Here is a 20,707-nt window from a genome sequence, read left to right as displayed (position 1 = left end):
CGTCACTTAGGAATTTCTTCACCTAGAAATTCCTCAGTGATGAATTTGTAAAATTCGCCTATTCACCCCCCCTCTAGTCAATATAACACACTTTCAAGCTTCTACAGTAAGGTTTTTGGCCCTATAGGCCATGTGCCTTGGCACATCAACACCATACTTCTCATTGCAGTTGTCAATCAGAGTGTGTATGCTAGTTGTTGAATCGGACCTAAACAATGACTCATAGGTCTTTGCAAACCACTTGGCACTAATCCTTGATGTCTCAGTGCTGGTAGGGAAAGTGTGCTCCAGCCTTATTTTCTTAATAGCAAAAGTCTTCTCCCCTTTGATAACTAAAGAAGCTATGCAAAACTAGCAGTGCTTTTGCTTACAATAGGCAATGATCCTTTGGTCTGAATTTCTGTGATACTTGAAGTCTCTAGCATGTGTGATGTGCAAGCTCAACAAAGCATCTCTGAATTGCTGCTGATCCTTAAAGCACATGTATAGACATAACTGCTAATGTGGTTGCTCAAGTTTGTCATTGTACCAGATCCTTGGTTTCCTTTTCTTGGCCCTGCTCTTCCTCCCTTTAGGTAGAACAAATGACAGTGGCTCATGTCCATCATCTTCATCCTCAAACAACAACCCATCATCTTCTTCATCTGATGAAGGAATGAAATCAGGTTTCACCTCCTCCAACACACTTGAATGTGACCTAGTAGTAGGGCCTCTCCTAACTACCAGCTTCTTCCTCCTTTTTGCAGGTTTTTGCATTGTTGCTTCTTCTGTTGCAACAACATTGACCTCATCCTCCTCCTCCTCCTCCTCCTCCTCCATCTCAAACAAATCCTCAACCTCAGTGTCACCCTCATAATGTACTTGTTCCTCTTCTGAATCCTCATCTTAATCTTCATCTGAATCTTGATCTTCAACTTCTTGCTCTGCTAGTTTATTCCCCTCAATTATCTCTGTGTCTTCACATATCCTGTACTTCTCCATGCAGAAAGGATTGTTACCACTATCATATACAGCCTCAGATTCATCACTATTATTGTGTGCCTCCTCTAGCAGTGCCTCTTCCTCCATTACAGCTTTGAGCTTCCTCTTACTAAAATTTCTGCTCTCTTGTGTGCACTGACTATTAAAAACAACACCTTTTTGATCAACAGCAAGAACTGCAGGCTCACTGAGATCATACACAACAGGTGGTTCATACAATATAGTTGCTAAATCTTCTTCTCTCCTCTGACAGACATTGTTGTACTTTGATCTCACTAAATCTTCTTCTATTTGACATACAAAAGGTGCAGTTGCCCTCACTAGCAAATTCAGAACTAAACTATGCTCATATTCCTTCTTAAGTAGCTGCAGTTTGATGTTTGTGTCAATCAATTCTAACCCATGCTCTCTTTCCTCTCCTCTGCCTAAATTCTTCATGTGGTACAGTTCATCACAGAAGGAATAACCTTGTGTGTGCATCAGTGCATATAAGTTCAGAAATGTCACATTTGAGCTGCATATCTTCCTATCCAGATTATGTTGTGCGTCAAAATGAATCCGAACATCCCAAACAGCATCATCCAAACTACAATTGATAGCACAAATTTACACTGCCATGAGCAACTAACCCTAGCCCCTGTTTTCAAATATGCAGAAAGGAGAGAAGAGAGGGACTTACAGCATGTCGCCAGCAGCTCCACTGGTCCACTGATGGCTACTACTAGGGTTGGCCACCCATATCTCTGCCAGCTTCACCCTATCCTCCATGGATAGCGCTGCCTCCTCCTCCAAATCCTCGTCATCTGCGCTGGAGTAGTACGAGTTGGAGCCGTCGAAGTCGTCCAGACCTAAGTGGTCATCGCTCCTGAGGCCGGGAAGATCTCCGTACCCGTCCGCACCGTCGCCGCCGCCGGGAGTCACCGCCGCCATCGCCTGAGAGGGGAGAGGGAGACGAGGGAGAGGGGAGAGGAAACTAGGTTCCGTCTGGTTCGATTTGACCCGAGCCAGCTACATACAACGACCGAGCCAGCTGGGACGACTGACCGAGCGGGTGCGCGTGGGTACACCACCGTGGCACCTGGCACGTGGGCCCGGTCGGTCAGATACGTGGTCAATACATGCTTATACGCCTATCATACCATTTTGCAACACTTAGGCTTAGAGTTGGTACTGCATGGCAAAAAAAGTGACTACTGGTACTGACTCGTCACGACGTGCCGAAGTGTTGTACTGCCTTGCAATTAACTCCGTCAGACCCGACAAAAGATGGAATTCCAGATCCAAGTTTTCTGAGAGCAACTAGTTAAGAGCATCTCCAGCCGTTCGGCCCCTCAGGACCCCGAAAAAGAGCCGCCTGGGGCCGAACCGGTGCTTCCTTGGCGCGTGGGGGCGACTACATTCCCGGTCGAGGCCCCCAGGTCGTCGCCAAAATCGCGCGAACTCGATGATATTTCACCCAAATTTGTACAAACTCAGCGATCGGGCACAAACTCGGTGATATTTCATTGAAAATTCGTATAAAAACAGATGACATGCAAACTACGCCTACAACTACGGCAAACTATGGCTATCCCTGCTACGTCGTGGCCACCGCCCGCCATCTACATGCCGAGAAGCCTGTAGAAACGGGTGTAGTTGTCATCACCGCCGTCGTCGTCGTGCGTCGCGCCGGAGCCGCCACCGTCCTTACTGCACCCCTGGCCAGGGTCGCCGACGCGAGGTGGGGGGTTGGACAGGCCATCCTCGCCCTCCTCGTCACTATCATGGACGATGACACCATCCTCCTCGCGTCCGCGGTGCCGGGCCTGGAGCTCCGCATACGCCTGGCACTGGCGGAGCACCTGCTCACGGACGTAGTCTTCCCTCGCCCACTTGAGGGCGGCCGCGTTGTCGGGGGCCACCATGTCCACGTACTTTGGCTTGACAGGGAGCAGCCCCGGCTCGGGCTTCGGCCGGACCAGGCGGAGGGAGCACGGGGAGGGGCTGGCACCCTCATTGATGACGAGGGCGCCGCTGCGGGTGCGGCGTCGAAGCGGCGTTTCTTGTGGCTCTGGCTTGGCGGGGCGGAGCACCGGCGAGCCGGAGGAGAGCGAGCCGAAGCCCGATGAGGAGGACGCCCCCGGCTCCATTCGCTGCGGCGTCCAGGAGCTGCCACGGCATCTAGAGAAGGACGACCGCAGAGGGTACTCGAGGCGCGGCATGTTGCCGGCCTCGATGTGGTCAAGGACGGCCTCGAGGGTGCGGCCGGGCACGCCCCACCACTTGCGTCACCCGTTGGCGTTGTGGCGTCCGCGGGGAATGATGCCGTTGGCGGAGGCGATTTGGTCTTTGCGGCGGCGCTCGAAGTACATCGTCCATAGCGTGTGGCTGTCGGCGGCGTACCTCGGCTCGTTGCGCCGCGCCTCTGTCGGTGACGAGCGGATGCCGGCGATCTCGGCCCGCCGTGCAGCCCCTTCGGGCACCGGTGGCACCGGGACGCCACTGGTGCTCAACTTCCACGACCCCGACACACGCATGTCCGGGGCGCCGGATATTCGGCCTCGTAGAGGATGCGCGCCTCCGGCTCTTAGAGATGGCAGTGGTCGAAGCCGTTCGCCGCTGCGCCGTCACCTGGGTACCTCGCAACCATTGCTCATCGGCGGGAAGGGGGGAGTGCGTTGCTTTGTCTGGCGAAGCGAGGCGATGTGTGGCTGCCTGGTGGGAAGGTCGGCTTTTATAGCCGTAGCAGGGCGGCGAGAGCTTGCATGCCGGGCGACGCGTGGCAGGAGCGGGCGGGACACGCGTCGGTGGCGCCTTCACTGCGCCGCCCGTGAGGCATCAATGGAGGCTGACCGGCGGCAGCGCGGCAGCCTTGGCATTGATTCCCGCGGGAACTGAGGCGATGAGGACGACGAAGCGGCGTCTCGCTGACTCGGCGGCCCCATCCCCGTTCGCGCCAAAAGCACGTCCCCCGGCGCCCCCTAGTGTGCCGGGTTCAGGCTGGGTCCACCGGCGTCAATTTCGGTCCAAATCGAAACGGGCTCCTGGGGGCGCGACTGGGCCGATTTTCGGCCTCCGGCGCCAAAAAAGTGTCTGGGGGCTGTTGGGGGCGCGACTGGCGATGCTCTAATGAGCGCTCCTTCGGGAGCCTCGCAACGATAATCGCCACTTGGCGCGCTCCGCCATTCGCCACGTGTCGTGCTCTGGGCGCTTCCTCCGGATTTTATTTTTTATTTTTCGACAAGCATTTTCGTCTTTTTAAATGGGTTTTTTTTGGGTTTTTCGATGTTTTGGTTTTTCACCGGTCTTCCTTAGCTTTTCGATAAACAAAATTGTGCAAAAAACGCATTTTATATTTTTTTTCTTTCACTAGAGGCATGGTTTTGCTTCCACGAGAGGCACGGTTTTGCTTTCGTGAGAGCCACGACCGTGCCTCTCGGAAATGAAAAAAAAGTGTTTTCTGTTTTTTCTCTTTCGCGAGAGTCACGGTTTTGCTTCTGCGAGAGGCACAGTTGTGCTTTCACGAGAGTCACGGCCGTGCCTCTTGAAAACGAAAAAAACACATTTTCTGTTTTTTTCCGCAAGAGTCACGGTTTTACTTTGCGGGAGGCACGATTGTGCTTTCGCGAGTGTCACGGCAGTGCCTCCTCGAAAACGAAAAAAAAACATGTTTTCTCTTTTTTTGCTTCCGCGAGAGTCACGGTTTTGCTTTCATGAGAGACACGGTTGTGATTTCGTGAGAGGTACGGGCATGCCTTTTTCGGAAAGGAAAAAACTCATGCTCCCGGTTCGGTTTTTTCGTCCGGTTTTTTTATGAAAAAAAATTGTCAAAATCTATCAATATGGGATCTAGTTTTGAAGATTTCGACGCGAGGAATCCAACGGTGAAAACGGTTCGAGATTTCGATGCATGGTTTGAGAGATAAAATGTTTTGAATAAATGAATCTATGGAAAAAGGGAAAACTCCCAGGCTACGACAAGTGGCGCGCTGCATGTGCGCTACTTGTCGAAACCAGGGGAATTGGAGTAATCTTTGCAACGAGTACTCCTTAACTAGTGATTTGGAAGTTTTCTTCAACGGTCCTCTAGCTCGAGAGCTTTTTTTTTGTGTGTGTTAAAAAAAGAGCTATTTTTTCTTTCCCTTTTGTTTTTTTTGCTTCACGGGTTTATTTGGTTTTATTGTTACTCCCTTATTCTTTCACGCATTTTTTTCCGGTTTTTACTGGTATTTTCTTTCTTTTTCATCATTTTTCTTTGATTTTATTTTATTCCTTCTCCGTTTTTATTGAGTTTTTTTCCTTTTTTCTTTCATGTTTCTTTATTTTCTTCAGTCCTCTTTGTTCCTTTATTAGTTTTCTTACTTTTTTTGTTTTTTATGTCTTTCTAGATTGCACTGTTTTCATTCTTTCTCACTGGTTTTCGTTGGTTCTTTTCAAAAAGAATCTTACACATGTCTATATTATTCTTGCACATTGTACACTTTTTATAAGTCAAACATTTTCAATACACGTTTATATTTTTTAAATACATGATTAATAATTTTTGAAAATACTTTTTATGTGTATTATTTTTGTATACATTGTAAATATTTGGTATACGTCTTAAATATATTTTTATGCAGGTTTATTATTTCTAATATAAATGATTAACATTTCTTTTCAAAAAATATATTTTGATGTTTACTTGTTGATGCACATTTTGCAAATTTATTATATATTTGAAACATTTTTCATACATATTTAACATTTTTTAGTACACATTGCATTTTTCATATACATGATTAACATTCTTTTTAAATGTATATACTGATGTCTATTGTTTTCATACATATTGTGGACGAGGCGCGGCATGACCCGCACGGCGGGACGGCGCCGGAACAAGCCGATGGCCAGGAATATCTGCTCGGTCCCTCGCGCCATCGCATGTGTATACACAAGAGCGTCTCGCCTCGCCGCCGGTCAAGGCGGGCGTTGGGTTGTGTTCGGCTGTTCACCGCCGGCGGGTGGCATGCATCCGTAAGCCCGGCCTGGCTCGATGTTAAAACCAAAGCCTGCACACCAGCTCATCAGGCCCAAAAAAAGATGGCATTCCAGATCCAACTTTTCTTCCACGGTCCTCGAGCGTTTCCTTTCAATTTTTTCTTCGTGGGTTTTATTTTTTCTCCTTTCGTTTTTCACTGGTTTTCTTCGTTTTCTTCCCAGTTTTACTAGGTATTTCATCATTTTTTATGGTTTTCTTTTGTTCCTTCTTCGTTTTTATCAGTTTTGTAATTTCTTTCCTATTTCTTTATTTTTCTTTGTTTTTTTGTTTCTTTATTAATTTTCATCCATTTTCCTTGTTTCTTTTATGTTTCACTGTTTCCGTTCTTTGCACAGATTTTCATTGCTTCTTTTTCAAAAAGAATCTTACACGTTATACATTTTCTTGTACATCAAAACATTTTTAATACACGTTTCAAATTTTCTAAATACATGATTAATAATTTTTAAATGTTTTTGTTGTCTATTGTTTTTATACACATTGTAAATATTTGGTATACATCTAAAATATTTTTCTTGTGTGGATTTAATATTTTTTAGATACATGATTACATTTTTTAAAATATATATTTTGTGTCTTACTTTTTCATACACATTGTGCATTTTTATTGTACATCTGAAACATTTTTATACAAATTTGACATTTTTTAATACACTTTACACATTTTTCATATACATGATTAACATTTTCTCAAATATATGTTTTATTGTTTTAATGTCTATTATTTTCATACATATTTAACATTTTGGTATATTACTTTTTTTTCAATATATGTTTTGATCTTTACTTTTTCTTGTACAGCTCGTACATTTTTCTTATGCATGTGGAACATTTGTTTTTACACATTTAACATCATTTTTGAACAGTGTTAAGAAAACATTGTTTTTGAACTAACAAAAATTGTCAAAATACCAAGCACTTATTCCTGGGCCAGTGACCCATGGACGTCTGACTTTTCTTCAACAAGCACTTATTCGCTATTTTTGTTGTTACTTCGGCGCACCCAAGTACCAAGCAAGATCCGTGTTTTCCGATGGCGCCTAGCAAGGTAGTCCATCCCGACTTTTGAGCTCCTGCATCACAGAAACATGGCAGCTACTCCGGCATGCGCACTTTGTGGCGCGGCCGGTTCATGGAGGCACGCGTTGCTTGACTGTGCAATGTCGAGAAGTGTGTGGGCACTATCTCCTGAATCCTTGGTGGAAACTATGAGCCTCGATATGAATCCAAACGCGAGGGACTGGTTATTCAACATGCAGATCTCACTCGCCTCGGTGTATCCTTGTGCCCGATCTGGAGTTCAAGGAGAAAAGTGCTTCACGAGGACATATACTAGACGCCCTTTGCTACTAATGCTTCCATCAACTCATTCATAGATGACTTACAGGCGATGAAGAAGCCAGAAGTAGTGAGAGGGCCAAGCCCGGATGGGTTGCTCCACCGGAGAATATGAAGAAAATTAATGTTGATGCTGCTCTTAACAGGAATGCTTCGGCGGGAGCTGTGGCCGCTGTGTGCAGGGATTTTCATGGAAATTACATGAGAGCCTCAACGATCACGTTTGTGGGAATCTTCGACCCAACCACACTGGAAGCCCTCGCGGTCTGGGAAGCGCAGTCTTTGACGGATGATCTCTATGAGCAAAGAATCTAGTTATAAATCAGCAATATGACTAACTAATGTGTTATATGCGATGAAAATTGCTATAATTATTAACCTTTTGATGTAATTAGTGTACAATTTGTATTGCGGGAGCAGCTTAGCAGTCTATCGCGGGTGAGCCACTTGCGTCATGAGCTTTCAATACGGCCAGGCAATACACTTCGGACTGAGATCGGTATGGATCATCGGTGCAACTGGCTAAGTGCTCGTAGTCATATAGTTACCTTGTGCGGCTCCTAGCAGGTCGAGCCTCCGCGTTAAAAATCTGTCTTATAAATGAAAGTGCTCTTTTGGAACATTAGAGGTTTCGGTGCTAGGGGGCGCCGTGACCAAATTAAGGACTTGGTGCGTGCGAATAATATCGATTTGGTGGGGCTGGTTGAAACCTTTAAAGAGTCCTTTTCCCCCAATGAACTTTCTGCTATCGCGGGCATGGATAGATTTGATTGGCATGTGTTACCTACTTCGGGCCGTTCGGGGGGGGGGGGGGGGGGGGATCCTGATTGGCTCAAAAAAAGATGTCTTCGATTTCATTGCCTTTGATCATGGGGTCTTTTGAGCTAGCACGGTAGTTTGTCACAAAGCCCTTAATATTCTGTGGGAGTTCATTGTGGTGTATGGTCCGGCGGATCACTCGTTGTCTTCCTTATTTTTGGACAAGTTGTCTGCTAAGATTGAGGCTTGCAATCTACCGATGGTTATCGGTGGGGACTTCAACCTCCTTCGTTTCCCCTGTGATAAAAGTAATGACAATTTTTCCTGGCCTCTAGCTAATGCCTCTAATGACTTTATTAGCTCCAATGCCATCCGCGAGCTCCCTAGGGTTGGAGCCCGTTTCACTTGGTCTAACCATCAGGCCAACCCGATTAGATCAGTGCTTGATAGAGTTTTTATATGTCCTAGTTGGGACTCTCTTTTTCCTCCGGGCTCACTCGCCTGAAATGCATCGTTGGCTCCGACCATACCCCTCTTCTTCTTATGACGGGATGCATCAAGATAGACATCCTGTTAGGTTCCAATTTGACGCTTCATGGCTACTTGTTGAAGGCTTTAACGCTATGCTGGCCTCGAAGATTGCCATTCTTCTTTCCTCAAACGCTCGTTCCTTTGGCCCTTTAGACAATTGGCACTCTTGCTCTTACAATTTGCGCAAATTTCTTAGAGGCTGGTCCCGTAATCACGCCGCTGAGGAGCGTCGCTCGAAGGATCTCCTAGAATCTCAAATCTTGGCTCTTGATCATGCGGCTGATTCCTCTGGGCTCTCTGGCGATGGGTGGTCTCCACGTTACAATCTTGAGGCTACCTTGATGCAGTTGCATCAACAGGCTGAAATCTACTGGCGCCAGCGGGGCACGCTTAACTGGACTCTTAAAGGGGACTCCCCCACGGCTTATTTCTTTGCCATCGCTAACGGTAGGAGGAGGCGGTGTGGTATTAACAGTCTGATCATTAATGGAGTGCGGTCTTCGGACCAGTCTGTGATCCTCTCTCACGTGGTAGAGTTCTTCTCCTCGTTATTAGGGGCCAAACCTCCATCGGAATTTTCCATTTCTTCTACCTTGTGGGACCATAGTTTGAAGGTTTCGGCCGAAGAGAATGCTTCGTTGATGGTTCCCCTCTCTGATAAGGAGATCTGGGATGTGGTTAATTCTGCTAACCCGAATGCTGCTTCCGGGTCGGATGGCTTCTCGATCCCTTTCTTTCGGAAGTTTTGGCCTCAGTTGAGGCAGCAAGTTTGTAATGTTATCCAGGGGTTTTTTCTAGGAACTATTGATATATCTCGCCTTAATTATGCGGTGTTTTCCTTGATTCCTAAAGTTAAAGGTGATGAACTGATCTCCCAGTTCAGGCCTATTGCGCTGATTAATAACTTCGCTAAGTTTCCTGCTAAGGGCTTTGCTAATCGCATGTCCCCCATTGCCCATAGAGTTATCAGTCCCTACCAGTCTGCTTTCATCAAAGGGCGCTTCATTTTAGATGGCATTCTTTGTCTTTATGAAATTGTTCATGATCTGCGTTCTCGTAATTCTAAGGCGGTCATCTTAAAACTAGACTTTGAGAAAGCATATGACTCGGTTAGCTGGCCTTAGGGGTGGACTAACGAGCAACTCGACTCGTTAAGCTCGTACTCGTTAAGCTCGCGCTCGTTAAGGCTCGGCTCGTTAAGATTAACGAGCAGAAAACGCTGCTCGGCTCGGCTCGTTTTAAGCTCGTTAAGCTCGTGAGCGCTCGCGAGCGCTCGTTAACAGATTATAATGTGTTATAATATACATGATGAATGTTTAGGTATGGTTTTCAAGATGAAATATGGAGACTACAAAAAGAAATGAAGTAGTTTGTTGCCTCATATGTCGAGTAGATTAAATAGATGGGCCGAGGTGCTACAAAAAGTTTGTCACGTAAGATAAAAATATGTATTGTGTTGTTACTAACGAGCTTAACGAGCTACTCGTGAAACTCGTTAGCTCGCTCATTAAGCTCGTTAAGCTTAGCGAGCTAAAATCAATGATTGGCTCTGTTCATTAAGAAGCGAGCTACGAGCTTAACGAGTCGAACTATCGAGCGCTCATTAAGTTCGCGAGCTACGAGCTTTTGGTCCAGCCCTAGCTGGCCTTTTCTCAGAAAGGTTCTTCTAGCTAAAGGTTTCGAAGGGGCATATGTGCATTGTATTATGCAGTTGGTCTCGGGTGGCCACACTGCGGTCTCTGTGAATGGCCATATTAGTAAAAAAATGTTAATGGCAGAGGCTTGCGTCAAGGGCATCCTACCTCTCATGTCCTGTTCAATTTTGGGGCTGATGCCTTTTCTCGCATCCTTTCTAGGGCGGCCCAGCATGGTCATATATTGCATGTGGTCTCTCACTTAATCCATGACGGAGTCACTCACTTGCAATACGCTGATGACACCATCATTATGGTAGAATTGAATGATGCCTGCATTGCCCACCTTAAGTTCATCTTGTTATACTTTGAGGCGGTCTCGGGCTTGAAAATTAACTTTTCCAAAAGTGAGATCCTGGTTACTGGTGTTGATGATATGGAGGCCTTGAGAGTGGCTAGGTTGCTTAATTGTTCCCTGGGTTCCTTCCCTTTCAAATATCTGGGACTTCCCATCTCTCCTGTTGTGCTTCATGCTAAGGACTTTGCCCCGGTTGTATCTAAGGTGGGAAATAGGGTTCTTCCCTGGAGAGGTAGATATAACACCAATGCTGGCAAAGTTGCTCTCATTAACGCTTGTCTCTCCTCCCTCCCTATGTTTCTTATGGGCTTCTATCTTTTATCGGCTGGTATTCATGCCGGTTTTGACAAGCACAGGGGTGCTTTCTATTGGAATGTTGCTGATAACAAATGAAAGTATAGGCTGGTTAAATGGAAGCTCATGTGTAGGCCTAAAAACCTTGGGGGGTTAGGCATTATTAACACGCTGGTTATGAACAAGTGTCTGTTAATTAAATGGTGGTGGAAAATCATGACCAGTGGGGCCGATTCCTTATGGTTCTCTATTCTTAAGGCTAAATATTTTCCTCACTATAGCCCGATGTTTGTTGTGGCCCGGCGTGGATCTCAATTCTGGAAGGACCTTATTAAAGTCAAACCTCTGTTCCTGGAACATGTTAAGTTTTTTGTTGGTAACGGTACCTCGGTTCGTTTCTGGCGTGATTGGTGGTGTGGTGATACTCCTCTGGCTGTTAGTTTCCCGGCTCTTTTTTCGTATTGTCCTAACCCGGATATCTCCATTGCGGAGGTGGCGGCTAATAATTGGGACTTGGCCTTTCGCCGCTCCTTGTCTCCCGAAGAGTTGGAAGACTGGCAAAGACTCTCTGCCTTCTTCCCCTTGCTCTCGGAGACGTCGGATTCGGTTGTCTGGCCTCATTCTGCCTCTGGACGATTTTCAGTTAAATCATTGTACTCTAGGCTCATCGGAGGAGTCCCTTCGAATAGGTTTTCTTGCATTTGGAGGTCCAGAGTTCCTTCTAAGGTTAAAATCTTCCTCTGGCAAGCCTTCAGAGGCCGCCTCCCCGCTGCTGACCAAATTCGTAAGCGCAACGGGTCGGGCTTGGAGTTCTGTGCTCTTTGCGGTGCCTTGGAAGACACGAACCATATCTTTTTTCATTGTGTGTTGGCTAAGCTGGTGTGGAGTTGTGTTCGGTCTTGGCTTCATGTTACTTGGAATCCCTCCTCCTTCTCTGATCTGAGAAACCTCGCCAACTTGCTGGTTGGGGTCACTAAGAGGGTATGCTGGGTTGGCTTGGGTGCGATATGCTGGTCTTTATGGACGATTAGGAACAAATTTACAATCGAACATGTGTTCCCATCTAAGGCTGCTGACGTTCTTTTCAAATCCTGTATATTCTTGCAGCAGTGGAGATCATTGACTACGGAGGACGATCGGGGAGCGTTGGACATGCTCATCTCTAAAATTCGGACCTCGGCGTCCTCTATCTCCGGGCACGATCCTGTTGTCTGACCTCGCCTGCCGCTGTTTTCGTCGATCTGGGTGGTGGTTGTTTCTTTCCTCTTTCCGGCCTGCATGCTATGTCTGGCAGGTTGCCATGTATCCCTAATCTTTCCTGTGCCTGGTCCCTAATTTCTGTTTTTGTAGATTATTGGTGGTTTCGCCCTTGTTGGTGTTTGGGCCTGTGACTCTGCCTTGTGGCTTTATTTATAAAGTCGGGCTTAGGCCTTTTCTCTAAAAAAGTCATATTAGGTACGTTTGGTTCATTAGCTGGTCTTGCCTAGCTAGGCTAGATTTTGCTAGCCGGCTTCAGCAAGGGCTCATAGGAGCAAAGCTAGCTGTTTGTTTGCAGCGTGCAACAGTCCGAGGGTAAAAAAGAACCATGGGAGTGGTGCATCGTGGACCAAGACCCATACTGAGGAAGTTACAGTGCGCATGCACATTGCATTTTTTGTGTTTGTTCGCTTGCCGGGGTGAGCGAGCCAAATCGGCTCTCCTTCGTGGGCAAGGATTTGGCGACGGTTATGGGCTAAATTGCCATCAAAAGCTAGATTTATTTCTCCACACCAAACGCCTAACCTTGCCTAGCAAGGCTAGTTTGGCTTTTGCCTTGGATCCAAACGCTTTACCGGCTCGCACAGACAAAGATCAGGTGACTTGCCCACGGTGCAACATGCGGCCATGTATCAGTCGTCCAAACAACATCCAACGCACAACAGTGACTCAAAGCAAAAGAGGCCTCCCACAGTTACGCTTGAGCATCGATCCATCGGAGCAAAACAAAGGAAATGCTTCAGACTTGGCCGTTCAGCCACTAGACAATACAAGGAGCAGTCTTCACTCAGTTAAACAATACAAAAATCTTATATACATATTTTGGATCGGAGAGAGTACTTATATAAATTGACCTTAATGGGCGGCATAGCCTCGTGCAGTAGTACTGAATAAAACAACATGGCAGAGATATCCTAATAGTTTTTTTGAAGAGATAAGCTGCAGTTTTTCTTTCACCTTGTATACTTCTCACTCCCACACAGTACAGAAATTAAAAGAAATTAGCAGAGATAAAAAATATGTGATTCTCCGCTAGTACATAAATTAGCAGAGATAAGCAGCAGTTTTTTTTACAGAAAATTGCAGAGAAGCAGCAAACAATATTGCCATCCTTCCACACAGTACATTTTTCTTCGGATTTTTTACGAAGCCAGTTGTCATTAAAATTCAGAAGCTCTCGTACAATTTCAAGTGTAGAAATTTGGCCTCACCGGCATGCTCTCGGTGCACGTCGAGCACCTCCTGGAAGTTGTGCCCGTCCCAAAAGCTATGCCGCCCATCTGCATTGTGTCGTCGCGGCTTGTACGTACGGCGGTGGAGCCGACAGTGGGGACAGGCGCCACCGGAAGCCCCAGGCGCTGAGGTTCCAGCCCGATGGCAGGCGCTTGTCATGTGGCGCCACGATGCCGAAACAGGCGAGCTTCTCCGCTTGCTCAATGGTGAGGTCGTCCGGCCATCCTCCCGACGATGTTGCGCCGCGTCGCTGAAAGTAGAAGTGCTGCAAGAAACTGCTAGCTTATCTCTGCCATGTTGTTTTATTCAGTACATATATAGCTATTCATATTGTTAACTGACTGAAGACTGTTGCTTGTATTGTCTAGTGGCTGAACGGAAGTCTGGAGCATTTCCTTTGTTTTGCTCGGATGGATGGATGCTCAGGTGGAACTGTTAGAACAACTTTAATTGGACGACCCATTTCGTCCGCCGCCGTCTGTTTGGATCGACGCGGATAGAAAAGACGGCTCAACGTTCCGACCCAAACGGACGCGCGTCCGCTTTTCGTCCGCGGGCAACCCATTCTCGGTTCATTTTTGAGCCGGATTTGCGTCGGCGTGGACACGCGACGGACGTGCGCACGCTTGCCTCCCCGGGCCCGCTGGTCTGTGTCACATCGTCCTCCCCCATCCAATAGCAACCCTCGCCCTCCCTCCTCCGTCGCCGATGCCGCCGCCCATTTTTGCCGGCGACTCTGCCAGCTGTCGTGGCCTTCACATCCGTCCAGCTACGCCGCTCACTCCCACGTCGCCCGCCATCACCGTCTTGCGGCCGGGAACCGACTGCTTCCCACCCCCCGCGCCCGCCCACCACACAGCCGCCCCCGACCAAGAAGCCGCCTCGCCGCCCGGCCAGATCCTCACCGGCATGCTCGTCGGAAGCTGGCACGCTCGTCGGACGCCGGCAGGACAGCAACTGGTCCGTGCGCGTCGCGACTCCCTTCGCCGTCCGTCTCCTTTGCCGACACCTGCAAGATGTTCGACAATTTGCCAAGGTACGAAATGGACTCCGCCGACTCCTTTACGACTCCGACGATTCGTCCTCCGATGACGAGAAGGAGATATTGGCTGCCGTGTTGGTCCATCACCACCTCAACAGCCAGCGACCATTGTTCCGTGGCTCCATTCCGGGCCATCTTCCAGCGTTGAATCGCAACCGAGAGAGCGGGCATTTCCTTCTTTGGAAGGACTACTTTGATACAACAAACCCGTTGTTCAAACATCATAAATTCCGCCGCCGTTTCCGTATGAGTAGGCATGTCTTCAACCGTATTAGAGAGGGGGTGGTCGGCTATGATGACTATTTCGAGTGCAAAGAGGATGTCGTTGGCAAGATTGGTTTTTCCTCTTATCAGAAATGCACTGCCGCCATCCGAATGCTTGCATACAGAGTGCCCGGTGATCTCATTGACGAGTACGTCCGTATGAGCGAGTCTACTTGCCTAGAGTCTCTGTATAAGTTCCGCAAGACTGTTATTGCTGTGTTTGGCCCTGAATACTTGAGAGAGCCAACTGCTGAAGATACAACCCGTTTGTTGGCGATGAATGCCAGCAGGGGCTTCCCAGGGATGCTTGGTAGTATAGACTGCACGCATTGGGAGTGGAAGAACTGTCCTTCTGCTTGGCAAGGGCAGTATAAGGGCCATGTCAAGGCTTGCACTGTCATACTTGAGGCCGTGGCGTCTCAAGATCTCTGGATCTAGCACTCTTTCTTTGGCATGGTCGGATCACACAATGATATCAACGTGCTTCAGCGCTCGCCGGTGTTTGCTAGGCTTGCCAAAGGCAACAGCCACCGGTGAACTTTACTGTCAACGGCCACACCTACGACAAAGGATACTAACAGGGTATGGTATCTATCCTAAGTGGACCACTATTGTCAAGACAATACCCAACCCTGTCAGAGAGAAGAGGAAAAGATTTGCCCAAGAGCAAGAGAGCGCTAGGAAGGATGTCGAGCGTGCCTTTGGTGTTTTGCAATCTCGATGGAGCATCGTTCGGTATCCTGCTAATACCTGGAGCACGCAGAAACTATGGGAGGTGATGGCTTCTTGTGTGATCATGCATAATATGATCGTAGAAGACGAGCGCCAGGAACGTCTGTATGATCAAGGCTTTCAGTTTCAGGGTGAGAATATTGTGTCTGAGCATGGAGTAGCGTCGACGTTTGAACAGTTCATCCAATTTCATGAAGACATGCGTGATCGGAAAACTCACGTGCAACTGCAAAATGATTTGGTTGAGCATATGTGGGCTCATATTGGCAACCAATAGATGTATCTTCTTTTATTCGTTTGAGAAACTATGTGACAGCTATGTGAGACCTTTTTATTTTCATTTGGCTTGTAATAAACTATGCAATTTTATTCGGTACAAAACAATTTTATTTTGATTTAAACTATGCAATCATGCAAAAAATAGGAGGGAGAGGCAGCCACGCCGGCACATATGGGCCGGCGCGTTGGGCGCCCTACCGATCCATATTGTTAGAAGGAAGGGAGAGAGGGATTTGGTGGAATAGTTGTTTGTATTGCTTGAGCCTCATGGGCATATATATAGGAGTACAATGGTCAACTTGTAGTACAAGACAAGCCAGAACTAATCCTAGTCTATCTAGTCTTTCCTAATAATCAATATACTCAAGATCCCCCCGCAGTCACAACGGGAGCGACGCAGACGATGAGACTAGAGAAGAATCCGAAGGCAAGCCGACGGACACCTCCCACAGTCGTAACGGTCGATGCATCGCGGAGTTGTGGCTGGAGTGAAAACCAACGAGATTGCTCAAGCAAGCGGTAGCCCTTTGTGCCGTTTGTCGATGTAGCCGAGAGCGTGGGTGGTGGATCCGTGGTCGAGGTAACCGTGCGAAGAATGTCGTGGTCAATGTCGAGTCGGGGTAGCCGGTGTCGAGGAAGTCGCCGTGGAGCCGCAAGCGCAAGGAGGCGCCGAGTTAGTCTTGGGCGCAGTGGTGTCAAAGTAGTGGTGCGCTAGGAAGGAGATGATGTTGACGACGCATCGCGTCGGGGTTGCCAACCCCGGGAACACATCATAGACGAAGGCACACGTCGGTGTTGCCAGCACCGGGCATGCGTAGATGGACGAAGACGAAGTTGACGAAGCGCCGCACCAGGCTTGCCAGGCCCGGGGACACGTCGTGGACGAAGGCACACGGCGGTGTTGCCAGCACCGGGCATGCGTAGGCCGGGACCTGCACGAGCTGTACGCCATGTCGAGGAAGTTTGAGAGGCCAGCAGAGAAGGACTCGACGACAGTTGCGGCGCCAATCGGCGCGGGGCCAATGTCGCCCGTGGTTGTCGGAGTAGATGAAGCGGTCGGGGTAGATGACGACAACGCTGGCGACGGGCTGGTGCTGGACGAAGATGAAGGGGGTGGACGGGCGGCTGCAGCGACTACAGAGGTAGCGGCGGCGGCGGTAAAAGAAGAGCGGTGGCGGCGGCCTGATGGCAACGGCGGCGGCTAGGTTAAAAGTGCGGCGGCGGGTAGGTTAAAAGTGCGGCGGCGGTGCTCGAAGTAGGCGAAGAACCCCGACAGCGTGACGAAGACCGACGCGGACGGTGGCGTTCCCGCGCCAAGGAAGACGGCGCGGCGCATACCACGGGAGGTCGACGCACGGTGACAGCGGAGTGGACCGCGGGCCGCGGCGCTACGACCCGAAGGGGCAATGTAGCGACGACAGGCGGGTCGGAGCGACGGCGGGAAGACCTCAGGCGGTGGCGGGGACCGCAGGCCGCGACGCTGCGGCTCGAAGGGGCGACGCAACGGCGGTTCGCGAGTCGGTGCAACCGCGGGGACGGCCTCGAGGCGGCAGCGGGGACCGCGTATCGCGGCACTATGGCCCGAAGGGGCGACGCAGTGGCGACGCACGAGTCGATGCAGCCGCGAGGAGAACCACGGGACGGCGGTGCTGCGGCCCAATGGGGCAACGCAGCGGCAGCCCGATGCTCGATCGGTGGAGAGGCGTGCGGTACTTAGGACGATCATCACGGGACCTGCGGAGGCGCGCGTCACCAACGGGCCAGGTTGGTCGCGCGGCGTAGATGAGGCGGATCGCGGCGGCAAGCGGGTGATCAAGCCGATCGCGCGCGAGGACGGGGACGCCGCTCGATGGAGGCGTGGTGGCGGCGGATTCCTGGATGAGGCCAGCGACGACGGACGGCGTCGGACGTCAGCACCGGCACCTGGGCTGCCAAAGCAGCACCTGCGCCCAGGCAGCGAGGCCCGAGCGACCGACGGAGCAGCGGCGCCCGAGTTTGAGGCATTCGACAAGCCTGACAGCCGAGGACGAGGCCGGCAAGGTAGACCGCCAAGCCGCCGTGCAGACGCGGCGGAGGCGGGTGAAGTTGATCGATCGGCGGGCCGGCGTGCGATTAACGGCTATGATTGGCCATCGCATGGGGTGAAGCCGCCGGGTCGGGGCGATGCAGGTTTCCCGACGGTCGGAGCAGGACGGTGACGGTCGGCGCAGGGCGACGGGCAGACCGACGCGCAGACGGCGGCTGGCCCTGACGGGCCGCCTCGGCGCGCGTGGCCGCCGGGTCGAAGGAGAGGCCGGCTGGTCGCGCCTGGGTCGGAGTAGAGGCACTCGGGGTCGATGGCGGCGGTGGGCAACGCAAACCGATCAAGAATAGATCGGAAAACCAAAACGTAAACCCCGATCAAAGCGACCGACGAAAGAGAGAAAAACCCGGATCAAAGGATCGGGAAAGGGACTCTCTAGGGCAGCCGGCCAACACGACCGGCGGACGAACCCTAGGTACGGACGGCGCGGCCCCCGGCTGCAGTCATGGAGAACGACCGCCCCGGGGGCGGCGCGCGGGTGCGGAAGCGGTGAGGGCTAGGGTTTAGAACCCGGAAACTGATATCATGTTAGAAGGAAGAGAGAGAGGGATTTGGTGGAATAGTTGTTTGTATTGCTTGAGCCTCGTGGACATAATCAACTTGGAGTACAAGACAAGCCAGAACTAATCTTAGTCTAGTCTTTCCTAATAATTAATATACTCAACACATATCTAAAACAGGGCGGACGCCGGACGGGCGGCCGACCCTAACGGACAAAAAGCGGACGAAATCACTGTCCGTTTCGATCGCCCCGTTGGAGTTGCTCTTAATGCCTCCTTTGCTTTGGGTCATTGTTGTCCCTTGGATGCGGTTTCGATGGCTGATACATAGCCGTATGTTGCAGCGTGGCAAGTCGCCTGATATCTGTCCGCAATAGTGCGTACGAGCTAGACTGATAGCAGCGAGATCGCGTTTGAATCCTCGGGCTCGGCGTCTAACTGCTCGCTCACGGTCACGCGGCTACTTGTACGAAGCCGGCCCTCATGCATGTCAGACAGCCCAGTCCGTAGGCGGAAGGCATTAGCATGAGGAGAGACCGAGAGAGGAATCCACTTGCTTGCTTGAAACCTAATTTAGGCATGCAGCGGCCATGAGTGGTCATTTGCATAATGAAAGCGTGAATAGCTTCCCTCACTCGTTGGGCCTATAAATTGAGCAGGTATCCAACTTCAATCCTGTTATGTGCTTCGTCCATGTAGCCCCGTAGAAAAATGACATGTTTTATTTGTGCCATCTATGGGTTAGGATATTAGAGGACAACTGATATGTTACTCCCCGCTAGCATGTAACATCCACAAAGTTATAAATATGTTTGATGTGCCCAGTCATAGTAGAACCTTGAATCCACATACTGGTTCTTATGCAACAGGGCATCTCATGAGGTACGATCCACATACTAGTGATGTTGCGGTGCTCCAAACACGTCTGGCGTATATCAGCCCCGACCTAATGCATCTCATTGTCGCGTCTATGGGGTCATGCAAGCTGCTAAGGCATTGGATCAAAGGGTCCAAAGCAGGGACGTCTGAGCCGTTTATCATAGATCTCCCTGGCTAGACATGCGGCAATAAGTGAACAGTAACCTATAGTGAACAGTAATTGTACTTATTAACTAAGTATGAGTAGTAATCTTGTGCGAACAGTAATCTTTCCCATGAACATTACTATGGGTGAACAAAGTTTGGGAAAGTGCGCTTAGTCGAGCGATTATGCGCACCTACGCGCAAGGCGCTGGCCTACCGTCTTGCATAGACCATGTGCGCTCGTAAAGGCGCGACGCGCGCCTAGGCGGAGCGCTTTTCTCGCTGAGGCGAGCTTAAGCACGCGGAACAGCGCGGAACGGGCGCTTAATGGCGCAGAACAACGAGAGGGGATCCATCGGGGAATCGGGATAAAGAGGCAGGGAGGCACAAGATGAAAGGCAGAGGGTCAAAATCGAGCCCGTGTTAGGGTTAGGGTCTCCTCTCCTCCATTCCTCGCGCCGCCAGACTCTCCTTGAGGCCGCCGGACTCTCCTCGCGCCGCCGACAGCAGCACAACCTCCGCCATGGATCTGAAGCTCCTCCTCGCGCCTCTCCTGCTTGGGCCCTCCCCCACACCTCCGGTTGCTGGCCTTCGACCTCATCCCGCCGTGGATCTCGCGGCCTAGTCTTCTTCTCTTCAGGCAGGTGAGCCCCCAGATCCCAATCGAGCCTACCTTCTCTTGCTAGCTTCTGCCTATTGTTGCCTTGCTGGTGCTACTAGCTGCCGCTGAAGTGATGTTAGCTGCGGCTGGTGGTAGTTACTGGTGTTGTTTACTATTGTTAGTGTTAGTACAGTAGTACATGTTAGTACTAGTAGAGTAAAAGTAGTAGTACTTGGTGCTGTTGCCTGTTGCTGTTAATTTGCTGCTGCTAGCCGCTACTGCTGTTTGATGCTGCTACTACTTGTTTGCTGTTGATGCTAGTGTTGGAAATATGCCCTAGAGGCAATAATAAAATGGTTATTATTGTATTTCCTTGTTCATGATAATTGTCTATTATTCATGCTATAATTGTATTGACCGGAAACCGCAATACATGTGTGAATACACAGGCCACAACATGTCCCTAGTGAGCCTCTAGTTGACTAGCTCGTTGATCAATAGATGGTCACGGTTTCTTGACCATGGACATTCGATGTCATTGATAACGGAATCACATCATTAGGAGAATGATGTGATGGACAAGACCCTATCCTAAGCCTAGCACAAGATCGTGTAGTTCGTATGCCAAAGCTTTTCTAAATGTCAAGTATCTTTTCCTTAGACCATGAGATTGTGCAACTCCCGGATACCGTAGGAATGCTTTGGGTGTACCAAACGTCACAACGTAACTGGGTGGCTATAAAGGTACACTACGTGTATCTCCGAAAGTGTCTGTTGG

This window comes from Triticum aestivum, chromosome 7B, assembly GCF_018294505.1.
Source record: "Triticum aestivum cultivar Chinese Spring chromosome 7B, IWGSC CS RefSeq v2.1, whole genome shotgun sequence".
Lineage (NCBI taxonomy): Eukaryota > Viridiplantae > Streptophyta > Magnoliopsida > Poales > Poaceae > Triticum > Triticum aestivum.
The sequence above is the reverse complement of the archived record's forward strand: the minus strand, read 5'-3'. Positions refer to the sequence as shown.